At 35.5% G+C, this 14906-nt stretch overlaps 1 protein-coding gene and 1 pseudogene across 1 annotated transcript in view; both read right to left on the reverse strand.

The window, feature by feature from the left end:
- DMD (dystrophin) overlaps positions 1 to 14906 on the reverse strand; it is a 2416375-nt gene that overhangs the window by 2372390 nt on the left and 29079 nt on the right. The window lies entirely within an intron of this gene.
- Positions 6524 to 6932, reverse strand: LOC128578547 (SUZ domain-containing protein 1-like; annotated as a pseudogene).

Here is a 14906-nt window from a genome sequence, read left to right on the forward strand (position 1 = left end):
TAACCAAGTCACCTATGTTAGGGACAATGAAAGTTTGTTTCTTTCTCAACTAGGAAAAGAGAGTAAGCAATAGCTATGTGATTATTAGGGACATAGACAATTTTTATTATTTATCTATCTTCTTCAACATGTTACTCCATTTTGTAGTTCACATGAGTATTCCAGTTCTAGCCATCACATTCCCATTCAGAATAGCAGTGAGGTTGTTTACGTCTTTGCATCTGTATGGTGAAAATGGTACCTATTTAATAGTATGACACTCTGTATCTCTTCCTCATCCCACACTCAGCAACTTGGTATCTTGAAAATTGGACATGGTAGGAGTTTTTACACCACAGAAAACAGCAAACACTACAAATCAGAGCTTGACATTTTCCAGTGAATTGGCTATTAACAATACACCTACACACTGCATATACCAGAGAGATAGATATAGAGAGACACAGATATAGGTATAGGGAGATAGAGAAAGATAAGCATAGTTCTGTATGTCCAGCCAGATATATCAGCAAGGTAAATAAATAAACTCTGCAAATTTGTTAGCAACTCAAGTTAACTTCTTTAGCCAAAATAATAAACCATGTAAAAATAAAGTCTCGCTCTAAGCAACTTCAAAAACAAGCATAGAGGGTAATCAGTGACTACAGTTGTAGCATATAATAAATAGATGCACATCTATGAATGTCTACACAAGGACCTTGTGAAATACATTTATGGGACAAATATTTATTGAGTTAGTGACTACTCCCTATCACTTTCTGTGCTAGATAAAACAATGAGTAAAAAATAGTTGCTACTCCTAGGGAGCTCAAATTATGCAAATTGGAATAGAATTTATAAACATTATGGCAAGAGACAACCATGGGGGATAAACTAATGTTTTCTGATAATCCACCATGTGATAAATCTGAATTTGCATTATATCACATAAATTCTATTCTAATTCTGATAGCTAAGTATCATTACCCCCATTTTATCTATGAGAACCAGAGAGGTTAAATAACATCACAATATTTAGATTCTATACCCAGTAAGCTATTGACTTTTATGTATGTTTCTCATTTTCTTTCATAGCTTTATTGAGTTTTCTCTTAGTAAATATTTCTCCAGCAAAAAGTATTATATGTAATTATTAAAACAAGGTTATTCGAAGTTAAACTAATCCATTGTGGTGATGTCTGTTACTTGAAATATCACTGCCCAAATGAAACAAACTAAAAAATAAAAATTAAAAGGAAATTTAAATGTAGGCAACACAGTGAAAACAGATCCTAAAATGATAACAGATTTTTAAAAAAAGTAAAATCCTATGACAACCCTGTCAGAACTATTCACATCTTTGAAATAATATCTTCTAGGGCAAACTGGACAAATGTGGTTCAAGAAGAAAAAAAAAAAAAAGAAAAGTTATACTGTATACTATGAATTCCAGTTTCATCATCAGAGGAGACCATAAAGTATTAATAGTATAAAAAGGCACTAGACGTTATACTGCTACTATTTATAAACTGTAACTATATTTCAGGACATAGAGAATTGATACTTTTTGAGAGTCTTGCACATTGAATACAAATTCTGGCATACAATTCAACTTACACAGAGACGATAGTTGCATTATAAAGTATGATCCAGTGAAGTTCTCCAAATTTATAATCATCATATATACCTCATTATTTGGTTTTATGTAACATATACATACATACCCTATATATTAAAGGAAGACAAAAAGAAATATTCCTAATACCTAGGGAAAATTTTGGATAAAATTCTTTACTTGACCCTTGAGAAATAAATTTAATATAAATTTGTCTACATAAGCTCACATTCACTTTTACTTGATGTTTAAAACATTATTTTGCCAATTTTATTCTAGACATTAGGCTGAACAGTGTTATGGTTCAAAGGAACATCTCTAAGGGTGACATTGCCTAGAATCAAAGACACTTACTGTTTTGGGTTATTTATGCTGCAGTTCTCATCTTTGTTAATGGGGTTGGATACACTAATAATACCCAGTTCATAAACAGTCTGACACATTTTAAGAATTTATAGTATGTGTGATTTATAAATAAACCAAATTTATAGTATATGACAAATTGTAAAATACTTAGGTGCATAGTAGTGTACCATTGTCTTTGATATCATTCTTTTAAAAATATTTTAAGTTAACAGAACAACATAAAGTAAAAAAAGTATGGCTTGGTGCCTGTAGCTCAAGCGGCTAAGGCACCAGCCACATACACCAGAGCTGGTGTGTTCAAATCCAGCCCAGGCCTGCCAAACAACAATGACAACTAAACCAAAAAATAGCCGGGTGTTGTGGTGAGTGCCTGTAGTCCCAGCTACTTGGGAGGCTGAGGCAAGAGAATCGCTTAAACCCAGGAGTTGGAGGTTGCTGTGAGCTGTGATGTCATAGCACTCTACCCAGGGCAATAGCCTGAGGCTGTCTCAAGAAAAAAAAAAGTAGACTTTAACAGTAGACTGAATAATTTTAGATGAATTGGTGGTATTCATGTTTGTCCTATACTTCTAAATAAAATGTTTATATCTCATTATAGCTTTAAAAAACATATCTTTAGATAAGAGATAAATGTTGGTGATGATTTAGAAAAAAGGGACCCTTGAACACTGTTGGTGGAATGTAAATTGATACAACCATTGTAGAAAATGGTGCAGAGGTTCCTCAAAAAATTAAAGAAAGGGCCAGGTGCAATGGCTCATACCTGTAATCCTAGCACTCTGGGAGGCCAAGGTGGGTGGACTGCTTCAGCTCAGGGGTTTGAGACATGCCTGAGTAAGAGTGAGAACATTTCTCTGCTGAAAATAGAAAAACTAGCTAGGCATTGTGGCAGGTGCCTATAGTCCCTACTACTTGGGAGGCTGAGGAAGGAGGATCTCTTGAGCCTAAGAGTTTGAGGTTGCTATGAGCTATAATGATACCATGGCACTCAACCTCAGGGTGACAGAGTGAGACTCTCTGTCTCACAAAAAAAAAAAAAAAATTAAAAATAGAATTATTGTATGACCTAGCAATCACACTTCTGTGTATTTATCTGAAGGGCATGAAATTAGTATCTCAAAGTGATATCTCCAGTCACATTTCTTGCTGGATTATTCACAATATCTAGGATATGGAAACAACCAGTATCGGTCAATAGATGGATGAATAAAGAAATCAAAGTGTATACACTGTGAAATATTCTTGTCATAAAATTGAAAGAAATCTTCCCATATCTGACAAAGTGAACTTGGAGGACATTGGGCTAAGTGAAATAAGTGAGACACACAAGGACAGATACTGCATATCATTTATATGTGGCATCTAAAAACTTGAACTCATAGAACTAGAGACTAGAACAGTGGTTTCCAGAGGCTGATAAAAGGGTAAATGTTTTCAATTATAAGGTAAACATATTCTAGAGATATAATGTACTGCATGCTGACTGTGGTTAATAATAATGGATTGCATACTTGAAGTTTGCTGAGGGACTAGATCTTAAGTGATCACACAAAAATGGTAACTCCATCTGGCTATGGGTATATTAGAAAAGTATCTTTAAAGGTTTTTGACACCCTGCTATCATGGCAGCTACAAAAAGACAAACTGATATTTAATCACAGGCATCTGATACTCAACTGATTGTTACAACTGTTCACTATTATTAAGTTACCTATTACTGCAACAGGAAAATACTTCCCTATTGCTTTATAATCCTATTTTACCTAAAACACAATTGCCTGTGTTAATTTCATATATCTCAGTTCTTATTCAAAATGTACTTAATTTCAACGATAGAAAACAATTTCTTCCTATTAGGACCACTGTATAGCTTGATATCTTTAATTTCAAGAACAGTTAACAAAATTTTAACTAACTTTTGTTATTTGCATTTTTATTTGGTTTTTGCTTTTTGAGATTAAAACTTTAGCATCATAGCAAATGTGGGCCACAGGAGCAATAGGTAATTCTTAAACACATTTTCTAAGTATGTTCAATGTTTTAGTTGTAACGCAGTCACTTTAGGCTAAACTGTAATAACAGCAAATTTCAAATTCTTGGTAGTGCACCTTATTTCTTGCTTATACTCTGTGTTTGCCACAGCATAGCAGAGGCTAGCGACATATTGTAGTCACCCAAGAGGACAGAGCAACCACCTTCTTGAACGCTGTTGGCAGCTTAGTCTGAGAGGCAAGAGAACATGGTCCAGAAGTGATACAGGTCACCTCTACTCTCAATTCATCGTTCAAACATGTCACATAGCCAAGCCTAACATCAAATGGGTGGAGTTGAGTCTATGTACCAGGAAGGAGAGAGAGGCTACAAACAGCCCTAATAACTACCACCTTGCTCTTCTTCAATAGATAGCTACAATGTAATAAAATATAGTTCATAATAGATATAGAGAATAAAAAATTTAACAAAAATAAATCTTTTGTATTTCCTCTATTTTAACTCATAAAATAACTAAATCTTTGTAAGTCTATAAATTTTGATATTGTTTTCCTGAGAGCCAGAGGTAACTATGTTACTGTATAGCTGAAAATCATAATGAAAGAAGAGAAAAGTGGCAGAATCAGAAAGATATAGGTAAAAATCCTTGTTTTCTCTTTAGATATTTGTAGACCTTTGCAGAAGATTTTTGAGAAAAGCATCTCTAAGTTTCCTCATGGTGGACTTAAGACCATCTAGCTTAAATAAGTTGAGTAGTAAAGAAATGAACTGGGCAGCACCTGTGGCTCAGTGAGTAGGGTGCCGGCCCCATATACTGAGGGTAGCGGGTTCGACCCTTGTCCCAGCCAAACTGCAACAAAAATAGCGGGACATTGTGGTGGGCACCTGTAGTCTCAGCTACTTTGGAGGCTGAAGCAAGAGAATCACCTAAGCCCAAGAGTTGGAGGTTGCTGTGAGCTGTGATGCTATAGCACTCTACCAAGGGTGATAAAGTGAGACGCTGTCTCTAAAAAAAAAAAAAAAAAAAAAGAAAGAAAGAAAAAAGAAACGTACTAATGTTTCTATATGTGCATGGCCTACAATGGGCACTGTACAAAAATTATCAGTTACTTTTCTTAGTTTCTTTTTGGGAAAAATGTTGATAAGGAGCTACAGCTTTTCTTTTTTTTTTTTTGTGGTTTTTGGCCGGGGCTGTGTTTGAACCCACCACCTCCGGCATATGGGACCAGTGCCCTACTCCTTGAGCCACAGGCGCCACCCAGGAGCTATATCTTTTCAAAGGGACCTTGAACTTGTCTCTTTGAGAAGATTATAGGGAAAGCCAAGTGAGGTTAGAAGGGTTAGTCCGTCGCTATAGTTTTCCAAGTAACATGTGAGGCCCTTAAAATGAAAGATCTAAAAAGCAGCCTAGGAGTAGATAGGCAAAGTATCAGGAGAGCTAAAGGCAAGAATATTTGGATTAATAACTCGAACATGTCTTCCTAGCCACTTTGACAATTAGTAGATTTTTTACACTGTCCTTTTAAAACATACTTTTGCTATTTTTCACTTAACTTTCCTCCATGTCATTTTTACATTTATATTTTGAATACATTTTGATAATATAAATGCCTCTTTTTATATGTTGGCTCTCTCCAGCTTCCCATTAACTTTGATGTTTCTGATGATTAACTGTAGTAGCACTTGCACTTAAACAGCCTGCTGCAAGTCCTACAGCATGAGAGCTCTTTCTTTATTTATGCTGAATTTCTGAACTGTACCCACTGAAGACATCTAATATGACACAGTGAATGCTAATCAAAGGAGAAAGAATGGCTTGGGTTACTCACGTCTTAAAAAGAAACTGTTTTTCCAGAAGAGACATCTATTTGCACATTACCTATCTATACCTATGGAAATAGACATTTGACAAAGACATTAGAATGTTGATGAATAAAATTTTTACCATTTGTATTTTGTGGTACATAAACTACATCTGAAATTGTCTAGTATTTCATATTTATTGCAAAGATCATGAAAATTAGCATACATTAGCTTTGATCAAACACAACATTTACACTCAGAACCCCTGGTACTAGTTTAAAGCCGCCATCAATGACAAAGGTTAAAATTCTTTGTTGTTGTTGTTATTTTTTGCTTGTTTGTTTTTTTAAATGGAACTTACTTGTTAAGTGATGAAGATATGCCCTTAGGGATGGGTAGGTAGGAGTTCTTATTTGTGTTTTGAAAGCCCAGATTAATGAACACGATAAACTGTTATTGCTGGTACTGGCTTTAACCCAATGGCCAAATGGCACTGTCTAACTCTCTGAGTCCTTGGTGACACCCCAATATCTCCTCCTAATGCCCAACCTTACCCTCTCCATTGACTTGGGACAGCCTTTGTGGACATGTCGATCACAGAGGGAAGCAGGGAAGGGGAAGATCACAGTGCATGGGGTTCAAGGTCACAGTGGGTGGAACGAGGGGAATCACATTGCAAGTAAGTCACATCGTTCCCTATGCTCAAGTCCAGCATTCTGCCATGGCAGTGCAATCTGTGGCGGACGAACCAGGAGGCAGTTATCTGAGCTATTTGAAGTCTTGTGATCCATCAGGACATAAAGGCTCTCTTATCACATTATTGCACTGCCTGCTGTGTTGGGGTTGGGAGATCTTGGTTGGCCTGTTAAAGATGGGTGTTAAAGATGGGTTTCTCCTGTGTCTCCTCAGGGCTGGTGCTGCCCAGGATCTGCTTCTGGGCCTTAGTGTACTCCACCTCCCACACTGTACTAGGGACTGGGCTGGAAGGGCTGGCCTGCTGGTGCAGTTGGGGCTGCTGACCACCCCGATGCTGGTGGGCCTCTTGAGGCTGCGGATCTGTGGAGGAGGCCCTATGGGAAGGTTATTGTCCTGAATCACAATGGACCCTTTAGGAGATTTAGATTTCCCCGCTGTCTGCTGCCTCCTCCCACCTCTCAGAGACCTCCTAGTCTTCCATCTTACTCACCGCTATCCTTCTTCAGAAGTCTTTGTTTTTAACTAAGAAAATATTCCAGTAAAGAGATTACATTATGGAGCATCTATGCCAATCTGACTGGTAAATACTCCTACTTCATCCTTGACCAAGGTTTTTCATTTTTGTTGATAGGAAAAATTTCTACTAGGGTAAAAGATTACTTACAACTCTGTCAGATGTTTTCATGCTATATTGTGAATGTCTGCCCTCCCCCCAAATTTGTACGTTGAATTCTAGTCACCAAAGTGATTATAGTAGAAGGTGTGACCTTTGGGAAACTATTAGGTCATAAGGCCTCTTTCCTCACAAACAGCATTGCCCTTAAAAAAGAGGCCCAAGAGAGCTTGTCTGGTCCATTCGCCATGTGCGGATATAGTATGATGTTGCTGTCTGTGAGGAAATGAGCCCTCACCAAACACTTGAACCTTCTATCACCTTAATCATGGACTCTCGAGACTCTGCAACTTTGAGGAAAAAATTTCCGTTGATGATAAGCTGCCCTGTTTATAATATTTTGGTTATAGCAGGCCAAAAGGACTAAGGCACTCAGTTTTGGAAGATTTTGGCAGTCATTACTGTCTCTTTTATTTATTATTTACCAGCATAAAATCTAATCAAGGCAATTTGACTATAATAGCTATGTAGCAGACACCATAGAACATACATAAGCAAGGATTTCTAAAATGTAGAACCAGTCACATTACTATTTTGGTTTCAGGCACAATATCTTTCTTACAGCAAAGACAGTAACAAACAAGGTGCAAAAAAGCAATATTCATGCACCATCTATGCTCAGGGCCTTTGCATGAAGCCAAAGGCAGAATCTGCTAGAAGTGTTAGAAGTGGCAAAGTGGAGGGTAAGATAACCATTATCACCGGGACCTTGGCATCACCCAAGATCAGGCACCTCTGGCTTAGGGGAAAACATGAGTTTCCCTCCCACTAGTATTACTTGTGGAAATGAGGCAGCAATTCACTTTCTAGGCAAGGCCTTAGAAATTATACTCATACTTGCTTCCATCTCAGTTTCAGAAGCACCTCCTCAAAGTAGTCCCTAGGGATACTGCCCACTTTACACAGAATTAGTTACCCTTCTGCATAGCACCTAGTAATTATATTTTTGGTATACATATTTTCCCAAGGAAGATATGCCAAGCATAGTGATATTATAACATTATGAAAGTTTTTTCTTCTTTTTTTTATTGTGAACATAACATACCTCATTCCATTTGGAATTTACAAAATTATGTTGTAAGGTTCCCCCCCTTATTATAAGAAAATGTTTGTGTGTTAGTTCATTTGTGCTGCTATAACAAAATACTGAAACAGGTAATTTATATACAACAGAAGTTCATTGCTCAACAGTTCTGGATGATGGAAAGTCCAAGATCAAAGGCACTGCCAGGTGTAATGTATGGTGAGGGCCCAGTCTCTGTCTCTAATATTGTTTCTTATCTAGGTACAGTGGCTCATGCCTGTAATCCTAGCACTCTGGAGGGTGAGGTGGGTAGGCTGCTTGAGGTTAGGAGTTCCAGACCAGCCAGAGCAAGAGTGACACGCCATCTCTAAAAATAGCTAGGCATTGTAGAAGGTGCCTGTAGTCTCAGCTACTTGGGAGGTAGAGGCAAGAGGATCTATTGAGCCTAAGAGTTTGAGGATATTGTGAGCTATGAGGCCATGGCACTCTACAGAGGCTGACAAAGTGAGACTCTGTCTCAAAAAACAAACAAAAAAGTTGGTGCCTTGAACACTGCATTCCCTAGAGGGAACAAGTGCTGTGATCGCCCATGGTAAAAGTGATGGAAAGGTAAAAAGGCCTAGTTAGTTCCTGTCAGTCTTTTTATAAAGTTACAAAGCCCATAGGGCTCTGTCCTCATGATTCAATCACCTCCTAAAGGCCCCACCTAAGTTTCAACATATGACGTTGTGGGATATATTCAAACCATAGTAATTTGTAAGGTGACTTACAAATATAATAAAACATGTCAATATAAAACATTAATATTTTGGAAATTTTTATTTTAATACTTTCTATATATATTTAAAATATTAAATATATTGGCTACATCATATATTTCATACTATTGTATAATCAATTTTATTTATACTATTTCTGAAAACATATAATAATTTTAGTAATTGCATAATATTCCACTGCAATGGCTAGATCAAGATTTTACTAACCCTTATTTGCCAGCTTCTTAGGTTGTTAGTTCTTTTTTTGCCCTATTAAAAATAACATAGAAAAGAATAATCTTGTTCATGCTATTTAATCATACCCTCAGGGAAGAGTCTCAGAAGACAAATTGCTGGGTCAAAGGATCAAATATGCTCTTTAAGCATATTGCCAAAATGCTTTCAAAAACCATTAGACTGATTTATAATCTTACCAACAAGAGAGGGTATGTCTACTTCACTGACTCTTCCCTTCTATTCACCATTTCTAATTAGATAGGTTAAAAAATGACTTGATTTAGTTTTTCTATAAATTCTTTGAACATATGTTAATATTTATTGGGCAATTGTATTTCTTCTTTGGTGAGCTGTTCACTCTCTTTACTATTTTCATTTTCCTATAATGACGTTGGTAACAAAATATTATACATTTTTTAAAGGGCTTAATTTTCTGGAGTAGTTTTAGGGTCACAGAAAAATTGAGAGGAAAGTATGGAGATTTACGAAGCCTCCCGATCCCTACACATGAGCAGCCACCCTTATTATCAACATGCCCCATTAGATTGGTACATTTGTTATAATTGATGAATCTCCATTGACACATCATTATCACCCAGAGTCCACAGTTTACAGTAAGGTTTCACTCTTGGTGTTGTATGATTCTATAGGTGTGGACAAATATAAAATGAAATGTATCTACCATTTTACTATCACATGATGTATTTTCACTGCCCTGAAAAAAATTCTATGTACTCTGCCTATTTACTGTAATTACCCAATCTCCTGGAAACCACTGATCTTTTTATTCTCTCTATATAATTGGAATTATACAGTAATTTCAGATTTGCTTTTTTTACTTAGTAATATGCATTTAAGGTTCCTCTATGTCTTTTCACGGCTTGATAGTTTTCATTCACGTCTAGCAATGATAGCATTCCATCATCTGTATGTACCATAGTTTGTTTATTCATTCATTTACTGAAGGACAGCTTGGTTACCTCCAGGTTTTGGCAATGATGAATAAGCTGCTATCAACATCCAGGTGCAGGTATGTGTGTGGACATAAGCTTTTAACTCCTTTGATGTTATACATTTTAATTTTTAAGTTGTGTGACAAAATAAGCCAAAGATAACAGTAAATTTCAACTAAGAATTATGGTTTCAACAACTTCCAAGATTAAAATAATAAATTAATGCCAACATTCAAATAGGACACCCAGCTTGGCATACTCTCCTGGATAATTTGAATATGAGGAAGGAAGAATTATAAATGGATTATGTAGAGAGTTAATTTTTTAGTGTCTAAATATTTAGCATTTAAATTGATTTGATGTATTTTGTTCCCTCTCTACTCAATGTAATTTTTCTTTTGTTAACTCTTCTTCCATTAAATCAATGAATTCTTCTGCAATTATAGTTATAAATATTAACTCCTTTTAAATGTATTAATTAATTTTAGCAGAATGTAATCCGAAACTTATATAAAATGTTATATTTTGACCTATTTATAATGGGCACCAAGGTATAAACAGATCATCTAACAATTACAAAGGTCAGAAGTTCATTCACATACTTTTCTAATTAACTACAAATGTATATTCCAAAGTTTTCTCTTTTCATTTAAGTCTATGTTATAAAAATTCTTAGCATAGTAAGTAGAATTATGGACCATTAGTTTTTCTCCCAGGGTTAAAAGGATTAATTCTTAGCAATAATATAAGAATACACCTTTTTCAGCATCTCTGGGAAATAAATATCTCTTGGCTGAATGTTTATGTATAGAGGAAAAATTGCAGAAATCTGTGTCTAAATGTAGCTCCTGTAAACTTGAAAACTATAAAAGGGAATTTACTGAGTAAGGAAGACAGGGAGTAGCTCCTTTTGGACTATAATACAAACACATTTTATAAGAACTAGGCCCTGGGGATCATAATCAACTAGCTTGAGCTACACACAGTGGATAGGTATTTCTGACTGTCACTTTTTGGCTGTAAGGCATGACATGAAATTGAGATGAGAGGCCTAAAAAAGGCCATAGAGACAAGTATCCAGCTTAACTTTTCTCCCCTTACAGGAATCTACTACAGTAGCAATGGCTGGTCATTTAGCTCCTGGTCGAATATTTACCGTGATGAGAAACACTTGCTTTCCATTACATGCGTTCCATTCATTTCACAAATGTCAATGCATTTAGTTATTGATTTCTGAGGTTACACAAATGAAAAAGATGTGGTTCCTGGCTTCACAGAATTTTCAGTTTATAAAAAAAGAACAGAAATACACATGATTTTAATACATTATATGCTTATACTTGAGTTGAAAATTTGCAGTTTGGGCTAACATGAGAAAAGAGTATCTAATTGGACCTGGTAATTGCAAAAAGTTTTATATAGGTAGCAACATTTGATTGGGAAGTAAGCAGGATACGTCTAGTGCAGGCGTCCTCAAACTTTAAACAGGGGGCCAATTCACTGTCCCTGAGACCATTGGAGGGCCGGACTACAGTTTAAAAAAAAAAAAAAAAACTATGAACAAATTCCTATGCACACTACACACATCTTATTTTGAAATAAAAAAACAAATCGGGAACAAATATAATCACACTGCCTCATATGGCCCGCGGGCCGCAGTTTGAGGACCCCTGGTAGTGTGTGTGTGTGGGGATGTAGGGTTGTAGTGGATATGGGTGACCCAAAGAACAAATGGGCAAATGGTAAAGAGACTGGAAAACTGCTGGCATATTCATATGTTAGAACATTGGGGAGGTAACAGATTCCACATGGCTGGATCACAGAAATGAGTGTAATGTTGGAAAATCTGTCTAGAGAAGAAAATTGGGACAAACAATGGAAGGTCTCAATCAGTTCTAAGATAAGGAAACCCTGACTGTCTCTGTGATACAGAGTACAGATGCAATATAGAATGGATATTAAAACCAGACACTATCAGGCCAGACTGCCTCATTTTGAGTGTGCCATCGAATAGTCAGTGACTTTTGAAAGGCTGTTTATCTTTTCTATGCCTCAGTTTACTTAGTGGCAAAATATGGATATTAATAATGTTTATCTCACTGAATTGTGGAGAGTATTTGATAACATTTTTGTAACGTACTTAATATTGTATCTTTTAATTGCAGCATTCATTATATAGATTCTAGGAAGGCACTGGAGCAGAGAGAGTCCAGATTATGAACCATGAAATCCAGCAGTGGCCAGAAACCAAAGAGGAGGGCAAAATGCATGGTCTTTACAATGCTGGACAGATTCAGATATTAGAAATATCTTTTATATATTGAACATAAATTTTCTTTCTTTTTGGCAAAAAGTGAATTTATACCCATCGGCCCTAGTTCTACTTTCCACTTGTTAGACTTTCATGTAATACAAATTCAGATGTTGTCTTTTAGAATATTCCTTTTCTTAATTTACCAAAAAAAAAAATGAAAGATAGAATAATTTGGCATTTCGCTTAGGAGTTGTCTTTAGAAAGAGAATAAGAACAGAAATACCTTTTTTTATGTTCATTGTTTTTTTTTATTAAATCATAACTGTATACATTGATATAAGTACTTATGGTTCCTGTAGACGCAGAAGAGCCACAGGCAGAATTAGGACAGATAAGAACAAAATCTCTTAAGAGTTACACCATCTCCTTCAATAGTTCCTTCTCCAACTGTACTCTGTACAGACACCAAATTTTAAGTAAAATGGCTAAAATATGATGTAGAAACTAATCATAATTCCAAACTTTATCTACTCCTGTACAAGGCTCAGCTATTATCTTACTAGAAAATACATGGGTAAAGTGAAAGTTTAAACAGTCATGTCTCTGATAGGGCTACACATCCACAGTTGATGGATACTATTATTTATTGTGAATGTACCATAAAGTGAGAGCTACTTCTAACACTGAAGTTAACTATTATTTTGGAAGTCCCTCTACACCAGACATTGTTCTAAAGCAGGCGTCCTCAAACTGCGGCCCGCGGGCCACATGAAGCGGTGTGAATTGTATTTGTTTCCGTTTTGTTTTTTACTTCAAAATAAGATATGTGCAGTGTGCATAGGAATTTGTTCATAGTTTTTTTTTTTTTTTAAACTATAGTCCGGCCCCACAATGGTCTGAGGGACAGTGAATTGGCCCCCTGTTTAAAAAGTTTGAGGATGCCTGTTCTAAAGGTTTAAGACTTTAAAAGGTTCAAAAACACAATGTTTCTCCACACGGCCTTCCCACATGATCTCTGGCAGCTCCTTGAGCTCCTGCCCCAGTCTCTACCCAACTTTAGCATTTTCCCAATAAGGATCACATTCCAAGGATCACATCACTATTTGGACATGTTTTGAGATTTAAAAATAAATGATTCTGTTGCATAAAATAAAAAAAAAACAAAAACTAAAAATTTCAATAATTAAGTGTTCTGTTTTAAATAAAATAAAAATGGATTCAGATGAAAACCAGCAATTAAACTCTAATAAACTGAGGCAGAGTTCTTATTTTCAAAATCCTTTTTGAAGATTTCCAAAAGTTGCTTCTTAAAGAAAAAGGCCATTGTTTCTTTCAGAATAATTTACAAATATCTCTTAACTAGACTATCTTCAAGGCTCTTACCAATCATAGGTCTTGCAAAGTTCCAATTTGGAAATCCTTTTCTTCTTAATTTTTTTCACTGTGTCCTTTCTATAAATGGTGAGCACACTTATTGAAAATAGTTAAAACTACTGTATTAAAAATTCTGTTCTTCCCTCATGCTGGGGAAACTTGCAAAATATGTTAAATTTAGGAAATTCTAGTATTTTATTACACACTACCAGACTATTAGATGTGGCTTAGTCTCACAGCAGGGATATCCACACCGTGTGCCATTAGTAAGACGTCAGCCACCGCAGACCAATATTAGCCTAAAAGAAAGCTATCTCTGATATAAACAAACATGTGGGACCACACAGTCAGTAAACATTTTATAAACAAAAAGAGAAATCTACTGACATTCATTTGGTCTTTGGAGAAGATACATTTGGGACATTTTTCATTCTATAAAGGAGAAGTGAATCCAAACATTGTTCATAAGGGAACACTAAAACTCTAACAGTACATAATAGAGCCAAGTCAGAGATTTTAATATTTATATGTTCTTTTAGGGAAATTGTTCTGGTTCCTGCAGATGATTAATAATACCTGCTGCATTTGCATAATTCATGACTTTAAATAATTAACAGGATTGTAATTATATTCATAATTCTTTATCAATTGAAGTTAATAACTTTGGTCTGCTGTAATGTGCTATCTTATTGAACTAAGATCTGTATTTCAAAACAATGATTCTAGTTAATATTAGCAATACACATTATAGATCTATCCCTTTCTTTACATATCCTAGTCAGTTTTGATAAATTGACTATACAGTTTAATTCCCTTAATATTCAATGAGAAGAATAGAGGCAATTTAAAATCTGGATATGTGCCTGTATTTAAGCATACATGCAAATAAATAAACATACATTTATAGCTACACTCTGACCTGTGCTGTATATCTGTATATATAAATATACTCTTTTTTTATAGTGAGTTCTTTGGAAAATTTTTATTTCACAAGAGTTTCCAGGTAGAAAACAGAATTTTTTTTTTTAAATAATAAGGATATAAAAGGTACAACCGTTTATATAAAATCTAACAGGAGGTAGGTCACTTGTTGGCTTCTTATTGAAAGACATATTTACTTTTAGACCTGACTAATTTATCCACAATATTTATTACATATATATGTTGTGACTACATTATTAT

Source organism: Nycticebus coucang, chromosome X (genome assembly GCF_027406575.1).
Source record: "Nycticebus coucang isolate mNycCou1 chromosome X, mNycCou1.pri, whole genome shotgun sequence".
NCBI classification, from domain to species: Eukaryota; Metazoa; Chordata; class Mammalia; order Primates; family Lorisidae; genus Nycticebus; species Nycticebus coucang.